This window comes from Biomphalaria glabrata, chromosome 6 (genome assembly GCF_947242115.1).
Source record: "Biomphalaria glabrata chromosome 6, xgBioGlab47.1, whole genome shotgun sequence".
NCBI classification, from domain to species: domain Eukaryota; kingdom Metazoa; phylum Mollusca; class Gastropoda; family Planorbidae; genus Biomphalaria; species Biomphalaria glabrata.
The window spans coordinates 23,730,696-23,750,118 of NC_074716.1; the positions used below are offsets into that span (position 1 = coordinate 23,730,696).

Genomic DNA, 19,423 nt, shown 5'->3' on the forward strand with positions numbered 1-19,423 from the left:
ACACTGAGAGATTGTAAGACCGGGGGGGGGGATAAAAGTGATGTTAGAATTCACTGGCCAGAAGAAAGCGGGTTTTTCAATTTCCAGTCACAAGTAAGAGAGCATTAATATATACGTAGGATAAAAAACAAAACAAAAAGTGGGTTACAGAGAGAGAGAGAGAGAGAGAGAGAGAGAGAGAGAGAGAAGGAGATAGGGGTAAAGAAAGAGAAAGAAAGTTGGTCGATCCAATTCAATGTAACAGATAGTACATACTAACCGGTGGGTAGCGCTATATATTCGGCACACATTAAAAAATCCTTTCGTCTATTGACTCTTTAGTCTATTGGACATTCAATACTACATTCTCTACATGCATAATGACATAGGCCTACAATGTCTTTTTAAAATGATATACATCTTTATACTTTGTGTTTAACATGTATTATGGTACTAATTATTTTCCAGCTATAGAAGAAGTATATCGTAAAATAATGAATATAAATAGATTGCTTAATAACTTGACGCCATGCTATTATTCCCCCATAGTTTTAAAAGATTGGTTTACACAAATATTTAAAGATGTCTGAATATGTTATATGATTTTTTTAACATATTAAAATTTCGTTTCATAATTTGAAATCATTCATTTAGCACACTATAGATAGAAACCAAAAGCAAACCCTGTACATTGTTATGGATTTAGATACGCCTAATTCTTTAGTTCTTACAGAGACGTTTGTTCACATAGTGCGAGAACCGCTTTTTCGACTAGAATGTTTTCATGCAATAGAATGAACTCGCTTTGAATGGGAAGGAAACGAGGTTGTATTGGGGGGGGGGGCGTCACGCTTGTTTACCGTCACCGTTCAATGAATGCGCGTTATTTCTGGCAGACTATATATTGTGAAGATCGACACAGTGTACCTCACAGAAGAGGTCACGGTGGCAGATATGGGCTCTTGGAGAACTAGCTCAGTCACACACACACTTCAGATACAGACTGTTTTCCCACGTCTTGTCACAAGGAGACAGACAGAACTTATAGGTCTGGTCGGAAGGATCAAGCCAAGATATACTTAATATCTTAAAGATCAACAATTTCACACTGATGGAACTCAATGGATTCCTGGTGATTGACTTGGCAGGAATTGGACAATTAAATAATTAGATAATATGGGCCTTGTTAAGCGATATATTTATCACATAATTGGGACGAATCACTTATCTTATAATCACTAAGCTTGATGAAGTTTTGATAAATGAAAATGGTGACATTCAATAATTTACAGTGAGTAGTGTATTGATCGGATCGATCATTGGCCATGAAGCTATAAATAATTGAGACATGATTTAATTGAGTATTACATTGAGTTTGAGCAGCTTCACACATTGTCGCTGTGAAGAAAAACTTATTGTCACATTATACTTTCACTCTGACAAGTTAGTCACAACTCTGAAATGGCAAAGTCTATAGACTGTTGTTTTTTTTTATATTTTGATAATAGATATCTGACTATCATCTTGTGTTTTGTTGGATACCATACAATTCTGACTATAGGCTTCATAATAGGAGATACTAGCAATAAAATAAGAAGGGTTAGATGTCGGAGCTATTGCAAACAAAATAGATTTATTAATATTTTTATTACTATTATAGAAATGATTCGTTCAATCGCCTTCACTACCCATGCAGCTGAGGCCATATATCCTGTGTATATCTCCTGTGTATATCTCCTGTGTATATCTCCTGTGTATATATTCTGTGTTGATAAGTTTCCGCTTTGTATTTTACAAGTATTCTTATTATCTCGCAAACTCTTCTAGGTTGGGTGGTTGGAATTCGAAAGGGGCTCTAACGATTTTCCTAGAAATTATATTTTTTTTTTGTGTGTATATCTTTGCGGAAAAAATACTAACTAATTGGGAAGAGGGAAATAGTTTGAGAGTTATACTTTGTCAAAATATAATCATCTTAGAAAACAAAAAATTGGTCTTGAGATCTTTATCTTGAAAAAATGCCAGTAAAAATTCCCGCATATATTCAGTAAAGCGACTTGGAAACATACTATATCTCTAACTAGATTAATTTAATGTTTCTAGGTCTGGAATTATATCACCGAACTGGATCTGTCTATACTCTGAGATTTATACATTGGCATAACCAGGATTTCTTTCGCTTATAGTTAGCTTGTAATATACTTCGTATTTTCTACATGACGTAAACCCTAAAAGAATTTTTTTTTCCGTTTCTACTACATGCCTGATGAATTTGTTTTTAATAAAAAATGTCCAACTACTATCTTTCTTTTATGAAATGGCATTCTTTTAGACATCAGTCATTTATTTTATTAGAAAGTGGATCTTTTATTGAAGATTTTAAAGTGTAGGGGCCTTCACATACTTAAATTCGGTCCTGCCATAGTAGGCCCGCAGATCTATTCCACTAATGTCATCTCAAAATTATTTTATATAATGTATATCATTATATAATGTATGTCATTAGGTATTTGTGTACTAGACCTCATTAGCAGCATTTGTAGTAGGCCTACTAATTCAAGAAGGACATACTCTCTGGCTCAGCTGGTTCTTACCAGTAGGCATGGTACCCTCCTTCATGTGTCTCCTCACCCTAATAGTTCACCGATGTTTTGTATAAAGCATATCACTGTACGTAACATGTGTTACAGTGTTCGTCACATTTCACCACACCTAGTTGCTTCATGTCACCCGTCACCCCCCCCCCTTTTTTTTTATCAACCTCCCAAAATCAGCATTCTTGGGGAGAGAGTGACTAGGTGGTTTACAAGAGTCGGGGGGTGCATGGGGTAGTCGTGTGTATGTGTTTGCAGCGAAGTGACACACCTAGAAAAAAAAAGAGGGGGGGGTGTTTACCTTAAGTTTTGTAGGATATATGCCTGTGTTGACCTTTCCCCCCCCCCCTCCTCGTGCTATTGAAAGTACGTCTTAATATTCAAAGCAAATAATCATTTTAGTCCCCCCCCCACCCCCTTATTGTTTGTTTATTGAAACAGTCCTGGGATAGCTAGTCGTAGATTGAATATCAACACACAGAACTCAGGAGTCACCGTGAGAGATATTCTGTTGGACAATAAACTGTGCATATGAACACTGTCTGTTAATGTTTGTTTAATATAAATGGAAATTTAGATAAGATGCGATCTAAAAAATGGCCGCAAGGAAACCAGTGTCTGTGTAATATATCTGTGTTGAAATACCACGAAATTCTGTAGAAATGGATTTATTAGTGTCATTTGGACTGAATCTAGAAAGTATGTTTTAAAATTCTCGTATGGCTTCAGTCATTTAGATCAACCATTGACTTATTTGTGAGCCATAGGTGCATATTAAAGTCAAACATTTAGTGTGTTATTGAAGTTTCGAGATGGTATCGAAGCTAATCTAGGTAAGTCATGTTTACATTTTGAAATTTACTAGACATATTTTGAGAATTGTGTTTTAAGCAGTTTGAGTGTGAGATTATATGTTTCAACTAGAAATGGAAGGATGAATCTTCAAAGTATCGATTCTCGGAAGAAAGAAACTTGGTTTTGGTTGGGGATTATCACCGCATTGTGTAGATCAGGACATTCCACTGCACTAAATGATTCGAAACACTCCACTGCATTAAATACACGGGGACATTCCACTGCATTAAATACATGGGGATACTCCACTGCATTAAATACATGGGGACACTCCACTGCATTAAATACATGGGGATACTCCATTGCATTAAATACATGGGATACTCCACTGATTCAAATACACGGGGACATTCCACTGCATTAAATACATGGGGACACTCCACTTCATTAAATACATGGGGATGCTCCACTGAATTAAATACATGGGATACCCCACTGCATTAAATACACGGGGATACTCCACTGCATTAAATACATGGGGATACTCCATTGCATTAAATACATGGGGATACTCCACTGCATTAAATACATGGGGATACTCCACTGCATTAAATACATGGGGATACTCCACTGCATTAAATACATGGGGACACTCCACTGCATTAAAAACATGGGGATACTCCATTGCATTAAATACATGGGATACTCCACTGCATTAAATACATGGGATAATCCACTGCATTAAATACATGGGGATACTCCATTGCATTAAATACATGGGATAATCCACTGCATTAAATACATGGGAACACTCCACTGCATTAAATACATGGGAACACTCCACTGCATTAAATACATGGGATACTCCACTGCATTAAATACATGGGATACTCCACTGCATTAAATACATGGGATAATCCACTGCATTAAATACATGGGGATACTCAATTGCATTAAATACATGGGATAATCCACTGCATTAAATACATGGAGACACTCCACTGCATTAAATACATGGAGACACTCCACTGCTTAGAATTGATCGGACCACTCATTACCACTAAATAAACTCACACAGTCCATTAGGTTGACTACTATAGGGACACTCCGCTGTAGCAAACAGAAAAATCGCGGTATATTTTTAGAGATCACTGCATCCTGTCACCAGGGCACTAGGCGACAAATAGATAAATGGATAGATAGTGAATAGGTCCTCTCTAGAGAAGCATAAAGTTAATGGCAATGAGTGTACCTGCGATCTTGTAATTTTATTTTGATTCAAGAGAAAATGAATTCATTCAACTGTTTATTACTTTCACTCTTGTGAATATAAAAAAATGTTAAAGTTTCTTCAAGTAAAACTTGATGAATATTTCGGTAACTACAATTTAATAAATATTCCTATGTATTTACTTTCAAGATATGTAAATTTTTAGTGGATATTATTACACCAATCTCTTGTTAGCCTGGAATCATACAGTCAGCTGTCAGTTACATCATGATTGAGATTGGGGTTTAGGTTATCATTTATTAATATACGTTAACTCTTTATATCTCTATTTCTGTTCATCTTTGATAATCATTAAGAAGTAGTATCTATCTATCCATCCATCCATCCATCCATCCATCCATTCATCCATCCATTGATCCATCCATTCATCCATTTAGGCGCTGTGATAACATTACAATTATAAACACAAGAGTTAAACTGACAAATTGATCGAAAAACATTTTAAACAGGTCTTAGTGTTCTTCTTGAATGTAGTGTAGAATGTTGTTTGTCTGAGAATCCAAAGGGAGTGAGTTCCAAACCTTTGGGCCGGGCACTGAAACAAAACACGTAAACCGTAAAACTTTTGAGGGAGAAACGTGGGCCACTAGAATTGTCTAGAAGTGTCTAGAAGTGTCATGAAGTGTCTAGAAGTGTCAAGAAGTGTCATGAAGTGTCTAGAAGTGTCTAAAAGTGTCATGAAGTGTCTAGAAGTGTCATGAAGTGTCTAGAAGTGTCTAAAAGTGTCATGAAGTGTCTAGAAGTGTCATGAAGTGTCTAGAAGTGTCTAGAAGTGTCTAGAAGTGTCATGAAGTGTCTAGAAGTGTCTAGAAGTGTCTAGAAGTGTCTAGAAGTGTATAGAAGTGTCTAGAAGTGTCATGAAGTGTCTAGAAGTGTCTAGAAGTGTCATGAAGTGTCTAGAAGTGTCTAGAAGTGTCTAGAAGTGTCATGAAGTGTCTAGAAGTGTCTAGAAGTGTATAGAAGTGTCTAGAAGTGTCAAGAAGTGTCATGAAGTGTCATGAAGTGTCATGAAGTGTCTAGAAGTGTCATGAAGTGTCTAGAAGTGTCATGAAGTGTCTAGAAGTGACTAGAAGTGTCATGAAGTGTCTAGAAGTGTCATGAAGTGTCTAGAAGTGACATGAAGTGTCTAGAAGTGTCATTAAGTGTCTAGAAGTGTAATGAAGTGTCATGAAGTGTCAAGAAGTGTCATGAAGTGTCTAGAAGTGACTAGAAGTGTCATGAAGTGTCTAGAAGTGTCATGAAGTGTCTAGACGTGTCATGAAGTGTCTAGAAGTGTCTAGAAAAGTCTAGAAGTGTCTAGAAGTGTCAAGAAGTGTCATGAAGTGTCATGAAGTGTCTAGAAGTGACTAGAAGTGACTAGAAGTGTCATGAAGTGTCTAGAAGTGTCATGAAGTGTCTAGAAGTGACATGAAGTGTCTAGAAGTGTCATTAAGTGTCTAGAAGTGTAATGAAGTGTCATGAAGTGTCAAGAAGTGTCATGAAGTGTCTAGAAGTGTCATGAAGTGTCTAGACGTGTCATGAAGTGTCTAGACGTGTCATGAAGTGTCTAGAAGTGTCATGAAGTGTCTAGAAGTGTCATGAAGTGTCTAGAAGTGTCATGAAGTGTCTAGAAGTGTCTAGAAATCCATGGAGCGCAGGGTTCTCTGAGGGACATAGTTTTAAACGTTTTAGATTTACATTAAATTAACATAATTGGCAAGTGTTACGAATACATACTAAAATGGTGTGTGCGAAAAAAAAAAGAGAAAGTGTGAGGTAGAAAATGCTGAAAAAACTGAAGAGGAAGATATGGCACAGTAGCTAATATCCCTTGGCTGCCTTTCTAGACTAAAGCTAAGTTCTGTTTCTTTGAGCTCCTAAAGGCAGCACGGAAACCTTGTCCCTACGGGCTCACAAAAGAGATTGGACCAGAGAGCACTGAGCATGCTTAGAGCATTAAAAACAAAGAAAGGAAAAAGCTATTGAGAAATAAAGAATATTGATTAGAATTTAAGAGCGTTGCTGGTTCTGCGGGAGTTAAATAGTACCATAATGTTTTTTATTTTTAAACAATAAAGAAAGAAAATAAAAATAGTTCTCTTTTTATTATTTTAATCCCTGTTTGCGTTGCCCTGTAAAATCCTAATGTATAATAACCTACGTAGCCCTAGTCCAAGCCGTGGTGTATAATAAGCCATTGTCTCTACCTGTAATGTATGTCGGTAATTTAAGTCAGTAAAAGACATGTTGTACCAACAACCATCTAGTGATTGACACCTGTGACAGGTTGTCTATTGCTCTATCCCTACTTTCTCATCTTAAACAAATTGTATGGTGTAAAAGTGAATATTGGAAATTTATGGCAGTCGAGATACTTCCATTCTAGTCTTTTCTTGTATAACACTATCAACTTAAACATTTTTTGTTAAGCCTGGAGTTCCCTGGATCAAGTTGTGAGTCGATTTGAAGGCTGTGAAGGATGAAATGTTTGAAAACATTGAAAGGGTTGGAAAAAAGAATTATAGAAAACTTATTAACAATGTTTTGAGTGCTTCGAAATCTCATGGAAAGATGACACTCTGATTCTTTTCGCATCGATTTTTCTTTTTGTTTGTTTGTTGTTGTTTTTTATTCATTTTTCCCATGTTATGTACTACAACGGGCAAGAATGTAGTTTCAAATATAAACGGCTAGAATTTACTTTCAATATTAGAGATGGCCTCGTCCAGTCCTAGAACGAATAGAACTCATTTCGTAGATACCTTTTTCATGTGTTTGTGATATCAGCCGAAGGTGCGGTGACGATTGACCCTGAACATTCTTGGGATGATTCCAGCCTGTTAGGGGGCTGTACTGTTGCAGCACTTTCAGGGGTCCACAATAAATTTTGTTTCCCCTTTAATGAATCTCCATCCAGGCAGTGCCAGAGAATTCGAAACATAACTTTAAATAATAATAATAATAATAGTCTCTCCACGTCTCTAGGCTCTAGCAACTTGTTTCCTTCCTCTGCGACTCCAATGAACCTGTTAAAGAATAATGTTGGTTTTGGTTTAGTCTTGGGATTCTTCAATGGAAAGGAACTGTAGAGGAAACAATCTTTATAAACTCCATGCGGTCACTCGTCTCTTAGTATAGTGCTCTGTACAGTTTCCAATCCCTCATCACTGGCGTAGCTAGGAATTTGCCATTATTTGGGGTCCCGAGGAGCTTGACCTCTTTGGGGGACCCTTCATTTTGCGTAATATTTAATGTAAAAAACACATTTGGGGGCCCCCATCAAGTGGAGCCTGGGGGGATTTTAAAATTCTCCCCCCTCCTTTCCCCACCCTAGCTACGCTTCTGTCACTGATTGGAGTTGTCATTGATGTTTTACATCTTAAAGTTTAAGATATCTGACATTTGAATGACAAAAAAACATTACACTAATTTATTGTATATGTTAAAGTCATTGTATTTTGTAAGCCTACCACTCTCTTCCCGTGAGGTTACAATTTACTAAATAGAACATTTAGAAGAGCTCTAGTACGATATCGAACTTGTAACTAATTCTTAGTTTTAATAGTTTCTTCAAGTAACACTCCCTGACTTAATACAGTATATAGACTTTTACAACCTGTTAGTTTTACCTTTTAAAGCAAAGATTTAAAAAAAAAACGCTGCACATCTATAATGGATTTTTTTATTTCCTTACGATCAATAAAAACCATTGATCGAGGTCCCCCTCTCGGCGTTTGGTTTTTGAAATGTGTTTTATGTGCTAGTGTGTTAACACCGACACACTCCACTTGTCTGACAAACTTTTTTTAGAGTGACATTTTGGAAAGTAATGCAAAAGACAGACTTATTTAGAAGAAATAATATTGGTGATGTGTCAAATAAAGACATAGTGTATTCTAATTTTTTTTTATATTAAAACAAAAAATATGAAACACTAAACAATTTAAATGTAAATATATTTTGACTCTTTTAAACCAATTCATTTAATTGTTCCTTTACAAATATAAATGAATAGTGAATTAGTGAACTCGTGTCATTTGCATTTGAAGTATCTCACTAATCCTAAGCAAATTTTGTTGTTTAATGTATTCTAAGTTAAGATATATATATATTATGTAAAGTTCGTGTATATCTGAATACAGTGACGGCCATAAAAAGATGAACTACAGACCAGCGCCACTATCAACATGTATTAACCTGAGGTGAACTACAATGGTAGCAAGACTGGATGGGCTAATCCTCCCGTAGATCTCTGGCGAGAAACTTTGCCGTTCGGCGTAATGCCTCATAGCTCCCATACAAGCGAAGTGACTCTGCCGACGTATTCCCCCGCAGCTCAAGGAGCTGGGGACACTCCCGCAAAATGAACGCCACGGTTTCCACTTAGTGTGGTCCTCGGGCATCACAATTGGATCGGAACCGGGCAAAGTAAGGACCAATGGGACAGTGCCCCGTTCTACACTGCGCAATGATCGTTTGTTCCGACCTTTTTAGCCTCCGCTAAGGATCGCTTCGGTCCGGGGGCCGCATATGCTGTTAGACTCCACGGGCTTTATTGGAGCCAGCCCAGGATTTAAACCACTATATTTGTTGACCAGAGACCTATGCTTATCTTCAATAATGTTATGACAATAGTCCAGAGGCCATCATTCCTTTCTTTTCCACCAAACAAAAAATCAATGGCTAGCATGAATATCATACACCTTGCTAGAGGCCATCATGTCCTCAGTTTTAAAGACCTACTTAACGCTGTAGCAAGAACGTGGTACTTCAAGTACATTAAGTAAGACTTGGTCCGTTTTCTTCTTTTCCTGAAAGACAATCTCTAAAAGGCAACTCACTTCACACCAAAAATATTGAGGTTGAATTTTAATTGTAAAACGAAAACAAGTCTGCGCACACTAGACTGCAGTTTTGAAACAATACATGAATCTCTAATCTATACATGGATATGGATATTTATTACGAGTTCAACTCTTATCATTTTCTGGTGTCATCGCAGCAAGTTTTAAACACGCCATTGAAGTCATAGTCAGCTAGATAAGAATGACCAGGTCATACCTACATGTAAAAGTTGAGACTGTTGTATACTGACATGAGTCATGCACCTTGTAAAGTAGTGTCACACTGTCTCCCTTGTACTCTAGTACATAGTCGTTAGAACTACATACCAATCAATGTGTATGTACATTTACAGCGACGTATATCTTCTTAATGAGAAAATAATGAGAGGGTGAAGGGGGGGGGGTTTAACATTAGAACAAAGAGGGCGCCTTTTTATAATAGATTCCTGGTAGGGGGAAACATTCTTTAAATTTTAAAATAGGAAATCTTAATTAGGCAATACGGAGATTCCTTTTTTATTAGACTAATTAGCAATCCCCGAAAGCCTTTAACTTTGTAGAAACAGTATCAACAATGCTAAGCCACTTTATATTTGTATCTTCTCCCCGAAACACAGTTCAATAGTTATTTTATATTTTCTCTTGTTTTCATTTTTTAAAGTACTTGGCAGCCTTAAGATTCTGAAACGGAAGTACAAACTGCAGACGATTTCTTCTCCTAGGATTATAATGTAAACAAAGACTCTCAGATTTATGTGGAATATTAGAGAATGTGGAGGTAAAGTATGTTTATGTGTTGTAGAGTTTAGAGTGTGGTTGCTAATGAGGTATGGTAAGTTTAACTGTAGTTTTTTAATGTTACGCGAATTACTTGTTAGTCAAGCGTACGCTGGGGATATGGAAATAGCATTAACTCAAAATCAGTTTATGAAAATTGAATAACTTAATTTGCAAACCTGAATCCTGAATGATTACATAGAATATTAAAGTGTAATAGCACAATATAAATGATTGATAATAATAAATCGACAATAAAAGCACATTCCTCAGCTGACTGCTTAAATGTTTCGCTCCCTTTATTCACTAGTGTAGATCTAAAATTAGATCTTTAAACATCCAGATTGTGCTTAATGGGAACATAATTTTAGGCATCTTTAGACATCTATGAGCTATTTTTAGCTCCACCGCAAACTTTCAGTTGTTTTGTCAACAAGCAGGCCCGGGTACGCTATTCTGCATCAATATGGCACTCGGGTGGAAACGATCACTAAAGCTTAAATGAATTGCAAAACAAAACTCCTGCGGGAGTATCCAAGGGAATGTGAGAGCTTTCCCATTGCACGGTGCGGAGTTGAAAGAGAGCTTCCACGTCCCTGTCGATAATCCATGCGCCGTTCCTCAAGGGACCGTTACAGTGATGGCGAGTCCTGCACGGTTAGCTTAGTACAACATAGGAAATTGGCGGGGGTTCCCGGTGTGCTCGGCCTTCAGCCATGCATTCTAGTCCATGCGCCGGAGTGCCGGATATATCGGAAATAGTAAAGTTTTACATAGACATTAACTTGGACCTCTTGTTCAATCAGGCTTACACGCTTAGAGTTCGGAGAGCCTTCGGTTCAACTCTTTTGACAATCACAGGGTAACAAAACAACTTCTGTTGTTAGTAGTAACGCGTCTGTTTATGTGAAAGGGAGATAATAAACGCATAATAGCTTACTTTCTATGTAAAAGGAGATGTGACTATATCACGGATACACTCTGTAATAAAAATAATTCTAAGGTTCAATCTTCACACTTTCTAAGTCATTTCTCAAATTATAAAAAAATTTGATGCATTAAAATTCTTTGTCAACACAATTAGAATAATTTTTTGGTCCGTGTTCATTGATCCCCTTCGTTCCTATGATGCTACGCCACTGCATTGATAAATATATGTAATGTTATTTGTATACAAAGCTACTATATTATATAGCCTCACACAATCTTACTCCCTCTCTCTCTCTCTCTCTCTCTCTCTCTCTCTCTCTCACACTCACCCACATACTAAGATAAAAATAATTCGCTTCCTTCGGCTAAAATCTACCCTGTCCATTCTTGTTTCTTTCCTTATCTAGGCGCTGCACTCAATTACCTTGAATGTAGACTTCCTGTACGACATATTACTCTTGACAAAGTACACACATCTCGTGCTTTTACCCAGTTATAGGATTGTTACTTAGCTCGGTTGTTGGGTTGTAGCTCCAGACAGCTAGTCCAACTAACCCGTTGTAGACGCATGGGCGTAGCCGGGGGGGGCCCCCGAAATGAAATCCCTCCGCAGGGGGAGGGGGAACGGAATTAAGTGACTGATTTTTGCTTTCATTTTGTTTATTTTAGGTGAGATTTTAATACTAAATCACTTATCCCAGCACAGCCGAGGGGGTTTTGAGTTAAAAACCCTCTACCAGGGGGTTTTGAGTTTAAAAACCCCTATCAGGGGGTTTTCGGATACAAATCCCTCTATCAGGGGGTTTGAGTTTAAAACCCCCTACCAGGGGCTTTGAGTTTAAAACCCCCTACAGGGGGTTTTGAGTTTTAAACCCCCTACTAATGGTTTTTGCAGCTAAATCCCCCTCTTCTATAAAACAAAACAAAAAAATGCAAACAACAATCCCCAAATTCCAACAGCACAATTAAGGTAGATTTTGATTTTAAAACCCCCACCAAAATTTACGATAAACCCCCTCTTCAATATAAAAAAAAAGCAAATTACACACTCAAAATTCTATGAGCGTAGCCAAAGGGGTTTTGAGTTTAATTTCCCCCTCCCCCTCCAGTTGGGTTTGAAGCTAAAAAGTACCTATTCATTATAAAAAAAAAAAGCAAATTTCACACTATAAAATCTATGAGTGTAGCCAAAGGGGTTTTGAGTTTAAAAGCCCCTGCCAGTGGGGTCTGAAGCTGAAAACTATCTCTTCAATATTTAAAAAAAAAAGCAAATTACGCACTCAAAATGCTATGAGCGTAGCCAAAGGGGGTTTTGGGTTTAAATCCCCCTCCTCCAGATGGCTTTTTCTTTAAAGTTTAAAACCCCTCCAGATGGTTTTGAGTTTAAAATTCCCCTACAGAGCGTTTAGAGTTGAAAACCTTTCTCTTCAATATTATTTTAAAGCAAATTACAGTCACCAAATTCTATGATCGAAGCTAAATGGGGTTTTGAATTAAAACCCCTCAACAGATGATTTTGACGAAAAAACTTTCCTTTTCGATATAAAATCTAAAACGAAATACAGGCATGTAATTCCAAGACCGTAGTCAAGAAAGGTTACAAATTTCTACCAGTGGCTTGGGCTCCATTAATAAAGTGTGAATAGTCTTCTGCCGAAATTAAAAAACACTAAATGTGGCTCAACAAAGATGGCTCAGACAGATTTTAGGAGTCAGTAATAGAGATCGGGTCTAAATCAAAGAAATCATATGCCGAACTGGGAGTCGAACCCTTAGTAAGGTTGTGACAGAGCGTCGCATGAGGTTTGGCGGGACATGTTCTCCGACAAAATGAATTACGCAAAATAAGAGTTGCGGAAACAGCTTGCCGGAAAATGCGCCGAACGGCGCGAGAGGGTCTAAGTCAGTTAGAATATCACATTAGGTTTTTGAAATAAAACTTTTTAATAACAAGATAATGCACTGAAGATACCTCAAAATATGCATTTTGTTGGCTTTCAATACCAGAAATAGGACTCGACGGCGGGGCTTCGCGCTTCGAGCTCCCCCAGACCCCCTTGCTGAATTAGTAATAGATTGAACAATTTAAAAAAAAATACAACTCTGTTCCAAAACTACAACAAGCAAACGTATTTCTGTCCCCTTGCTTCCACTTTCACAGCTATGGAACTACAAATGGTTACATCAGAACCTATTCAGCAAATACACAGTATCCGACATAGTTTGTGAGTCCTGGTTACATCAGAACTTATTCAGCCAATACAAACACAGTATCCGACATAGTTTTAGTCCTGGTTACATCAGAACTTTTTCAGCCAATACAAACACAGTATCCGACATAGTTTTAGTCCTGGTTACATAAGAACTTATTCAGCCAATACAAACACAGTATCCGACATAGTTTTAGTCCTGGTTACATCAGAATCTATTCAGCCAATACAAACACAGTATCCGACATAGTTTTAGTCATGGTAACATCAGAACTTATTCAGCCAATACAAACACAGTATCCGACATAGTTTTAGACCTGGTTACATCAGAATCTATTCAGCCAATACAAACACAGTATGTGACATAGTTTTAGTCCTGGTTACATCAGAACTTATTCAGCCAATACAAACACATTATGTGACATAGTTTTAGTCTTGGTTACGTCAGAACTTATTCAGCCAATACAAACACAGTATCCGACATAGTTTTAGTCCTGGTTACATCAGAACTTATTCAGCCAATACAAACACAGTATCCGACATAGTTTTAGTCCTGGTAACATCAGAACCTATTCAGCCAATACAAACACAGTATGTGACATAGTTTTGGTCCTGGATACATCAGAACTTATTCAGCCAATACAAACACAGTATGTGACATAGTTTTAGTCCTGGTTACATCAGAACCTATTCATCAAATACACATTATCTGACATAGTTTTAGTCCTGGTTACATCAAAACCTATTCAGCAAATACAAACACAGTATGTGACATAGTTTTAGTCCTGGATACATCAGAACTTATTCAGCCAATACAAACACAGTATGTGACATAGTTTTAGTCCTGGTTACATCAGAACCTATTCAGCAAATACACATTATCTGACATAGTTTTAGTCCTGGTTACATCAGAACCTATTCAGCAAATACAAACACATTATCTGACATAGTTTTAGTCTTGGTTACATCAGAACCTATTCAGCCAATACAAACACAGTATGTGACATAGTTTTAGTCCTGGATACATCAGAACTTATTCAGCCAATATAAAACACAGTATGTGACATAGTTTTAGTCCTGGTTACATCAGAACCTATTCAGCCAATATAAACACAGTATGTGACATAGTTTTAGTCCTGGATACATCAGAACTTATTCAGCCAATACAAACACAGTATGTGACATAGTTTTAGTCCTGGTTACATCAGAACCTATTCAGCCAATACAAACACAGTATGTGACATAGTTTTAGTCCTGGTTACATCAGAACCTATTCAGCAAATACACATTATCTGACATAGTTTTAGTCCTGGTTACATCAGAACCTATTCAGCCAATACAAACACAATATCCGACATAGTTTTAGCCATGGTTACATCAGAACCTATTCAGCCAATACAAACACAATATCCGACATAGTTTTAGCCATGGTTACATCAGAATCTATTCAGCCCTGGTAACATCAGAATCTAATGAATAGTTGACGCGCAGAGCTTGTTTGGAATCAAATTTTTATATAGTAAAACCAAAAGGCTAATAGAAATTGAGTTTAAAAGCCACAAAGTTCGATTAATAAGATTTGTCTCGATCGATTATATTCATTTGATGGGGGGCGGGTTGATTATGCATATCAGGTAACTTAGAAAGAAGAAGCAATGTAGAGCATGTTACTTGTATTCAGGCCTAGATTGTAAAGTCATGTAATAAATTATGAATTATAACTTAGTGTTTAAATGTTACTCTAGAGATAAGGAATAGTTTGTCTTGCATTGCCAACCAGCTTGATATTTACCTGAAACATAAATGTCACAGTGTTCTTGGGGTTCTGTTCTGCAAGGTCACGAGAAAACTGTGCCTAAAACAATGTTAACTGACACATGTCAATGTTGTCGTGGTCAACAAGGTCAAGAGCAACCACCAACACATCTTATTCAGTGATAGTGACCATTAAAAATATCGTATTTCCAACTGCAGGAAACTATCAATCAAAAGGCAAGTCACAAACGTAATAAATAGACTTTCAATTCTTAACATAATCATCTGCTTGACGCCAGGTTTAAATGCACGTCTTTAATTTCAAAAAACTTAATGGCTGGGGATTTTACGTACAGGTTTGTACTATTTGAAATCTATCTCCTCTAAGCAACATTGTTACTCAATTTAAATCAACTCACTCTGTCTTTCTGTCTGATAAAAAGATTGTACACGTTATTTCTCCAACACAAACTCTCAGATCAAGCTGAAATTTTACACAATTTCTTTAGCCTAACAACACAAGACTAAAAAATAATTAACCAATTAGTTAATTATCTATTGGTAATTATTTCTTTTGTTTGGTACCTTGAACAATGCAGTTATATTGTCATTGACTGAAGTGGTGGTATAAGCTGAATTAGTCTCATTTATAGGTCGCCACTTTAAAGTAAGTTAGAAACAAACAATATATAACTATACAATCTTCTATTTTCATAAGCACCTCATTAGCAGAGTGGCTAGTATGTCAGCTTGAGGAGGCGGAATTTAGGTCGTTCCCTTAACACTTTGACAAGAGAAAAGTTTTAACAATAAATAACTATACAACCTTCTATTTTCATAAGCCTTCCCTGGCCCAAGGGTTAGTGTATTGACATGAGGAGGCTGAGAAGGCTTTAACCTTGAAGTTCTAACTTAGGTCGTTTACTTTTTTTTTTAGTTTTATAAATGTAATTAAATGTGATCACCCAGATACCTCCTTCTTTCTCCCCCACCCAGTTCCGGTTGTGCCAGACATTTAATAGGATCTTAGCGTATTGAGAAAGCTAAAAGCATAAAATTGCATTATACAAGAACAGTTGGTAAATATATTTGTAATCACACAGATTTATTAGTGTTAGTCTTCTTATCTTACATCTTATAATATACAGACGTTACTTCCGAAAATAAGATGATTAAGTTTTATGTGTGATACTAGGTCAATCTATGCATGCATGTTAACCAATGATTTAAATTCTGCCAAGTCACTGGTTTTCCTGGCTAGCTCAGGCAACTCATTGCATGCTCTAATAGCACTAGGGAAGAAAGAGCATTTGTACAAATTTGTCTTAGCATATAGGAAGAGTAATGTGTCTTTATCTTTGTTTCTTGCTGAGTATTGTATTAGATTGAACCTTGCAAAACAAAAACTTTTTTTTTCTGGCATTTAAGAGGAAATGGAATCTGGGAGACTTTGTCAAGGCGCTCATTAAACACAACTCAGCCAATCAATCAAACACAACTCAGCCAATCAATCAAACACAACTCAGCCAATCAATCAAACACATCTCAGCCAATCAATCAAACACATCTCAGCCAATCAATCAAACACAACTCAGCCAGTCAATCAAACACATCTCAGCCAATCAATCAAACACATCTCAGCCAATCAATCAAACACATCTCAGCCAATCAATCAAACACATCTCAGCCAATCAATCAAACACAACCCAGCCAATCAATCAAACACAACTCAGCCAATCAATCAAACAATCAAACGGGTGTCACTCAACCAATCAATCACACAATCAAACGGGTGTCACTCAGCCAATCAATCAAACAATCAAACAGGTGTCACTCAACCAATCAATCAAACAGGTGTCACTCAACTAATCAATCAAGCTTTAAATCGGGTGTCACTCAACCAATCAATCAAACAATCAAACAGGTGTCACTCAACTAATCCATCAAGCTTTAAATCGGGTGTCACTCAACCAATCAATCAAACAGGTGTCACTCAACTAATCAATCAAGCTTTAAATCGGGTGTCACTCAACCAATCAATCAAACAATCAAACGGGTGTCACTCAACCAATCAATCAAGCTTTAAATCGGGTGTCACTCAACCAATCAACCAATCAATCAAAAAAATCAAACAGGTGTCACTCAACCAATCAATCAAGCTTTAAATTGGGTGTCACTCAACCAATCAATCAAACAATCAAACAGGCGTCACTCAACCAATCAATCAAGCTTTCAATCGTGTGTCACTCAGCCAATCAACCAATCAATCAAACAATCAAACAGGTGTGAATACATAAACAATGTAATATCTAAAGATAACAACAAAAATCTATGGTCATACATTAAGTCTAAGAAAATGGAATTAACAGGCATAGCGCCATTAAAAGATGAACATAACATAATACATAATGATAATGAAACTAAAGCAAACATCCTAAACAAATACTTTGCATCAGCATTCTCAGCCCCAGGAACAAAGACATATTACTGAATTTGAACCAAGTAGACAACATAGAAGATATAGTAGTACAAGAAAATGGAATTCAAAAACTATTAGCCAACACCAAACCAAATAAAGCTTTTGGACCTGATGGTATTCCAGCTAGATTACTCAAAGAACTAAGCAATGAGCTAGCCCCAGTGTTCAAAATACTCTTTCAGGCTTCACTTAACCAGGGCAGAGTACCAAAGGACTGGAAAGAAGCTAATGTCACCCCCCTATTTAAAAAAGGAGAAAAATCTGACCCAGGAAACTACAGACCAGTATCACTTACCAGCATCACATGTAAAATCCTAGAACACATAATATGTAGCAACATCATAAACCACTTAGACAAACAAAATGTCCTCACACCATACCAACATGGCTTTAGGAAATATAGATCATGTGAAACACAACTAATAGGACTAATTGATGATTTTTCAAAAGGTTTAGATAATAGTGAACAAATAGATGCTATCTTACTAGATTTTTCTAAGGCTTTTGACAAAGTTCACCACCATAGTTTGCTTAAAAAATTAAAATATTTCGGCATTAATGGTCCACTGCATCAGTGGATTAAAGCTTTTCTGATAGGGAGAGAACAAACTGTAATAATAAATGGCTCTAAATCAACACCGATAACAGTAAACTCAGGTGTACCTCAAGGAACAGTCTTGGGTCCACTACTATTTTTAATTTACATAAATGATTTGCCAAATTGCATTACTTCAGGAACAAAAGTCAGATTATTTGCAGACGATTGCATAATATATAGAACAATAAAAACAACACAAGACACAGATATTTTACAAAGAGAATTAGATGAATTACAGAAATGGGAATCAAATTGGAGCATGTCTTTCCACCCAGAAAAATGTCAGTTGTTAAGAGTAACAAAAAAACTAAAACAAATTAATTCCACTTATCTTATTCATGGCAAACCAGTAACACAGACTAAAAAACGCAAAATACCTAGGTGTTATAATAAATGAAAAACTGTCATGGAATCCACATATTGATGAAACTACAAAAAAATCAAACAAAGCATTAGGATTTATTAGATGTAATAATCAATTAGCATTAGGATTTATTAAAAGAAATTTCTATAAATCAAATAAGAACATAAAACTAAAATGTTATTTAACCTTGGTTAGGCCAATAATAGAATATGCATACTCCGTTTGGGACCCCTCAACTCAAGAAAACATTAAGAAACTAGAACAGACACAAAATAGAGCAGTGCGATTCATAACAAACGAATATTCACATTTGACTAGAGTAACACCTTTAGTAAAATCACTAAATTTAGAAAGCCTCCAGGACAGAAGGCTCAAAAGTAAAAAAGCAATCATACATAAAACACTGAACCATAATCTTCAAATACAAAAACAAAGTTTAATAAAATACTCTGAAAGACACAAAGATAAAGGCACATTCCTCATCCCATATGATAGGACAAATTTGTACAAATACTCCTTCTTCCCTAGTGCTATTAGAGCATGGAATGGGTTGCCTGAGCTAGCCAGGAAAACCAGTGACTTGGCAGAATTTAAGTCATTGGTTAATATGCATGACTAAATGCATGACGCGTATGACGTAATCATCTTCTTTTTTGAAGTAACGTCTGTATTATATAAGATAAGATAAGGTGTCAATCAACTAATCAATCAAGCTTTAAATCGGGTGTCACTCAGCCAATCAATCAAACAGGTGTCACTCAACCAATCAATCAAGCTTTAAATCGGGTGCCACTCAGCCAATCAATCAAACAGGTGTCACTCAGCCAA

The 19,423-nt window shown here is 36.6% G+C and overlaps 1 protein-coding gene across 10 annotated transcripts in view; it reads left to right on the forward strand.

Annotated features, from left to right (window-relative positions):
- LOC106060536 (adhesion G-protein coupled receptor G6-like) overlaps positions 1-19,423 on the forward strand; it is a 103,017-nt gene that overhangs the window by 5,538 nt on the left and 78,056 nt on the right. For 2 of the 10 annotated variants that reach the window (XM_056031589.1, XM_056031590.1), the window contains exons 1-2: positions 2,997-3,406; positions 10,144-10,260. The gene's annotated coding sequence lies outside the window, so the exon portion shown is untranslated. Of the gene's footprint in view, positions 1-2,996; positions 3,407-10,143; positions 10,261-15,211; positions 15,396-15,423; positions 15,511-19,423 lie in introns of those variants that run through there. The other 8 variants (XM_056031591.1, XM_056031594.1, XM_056031593.1 and 5 more) reach the window with 7 other exon arrangements.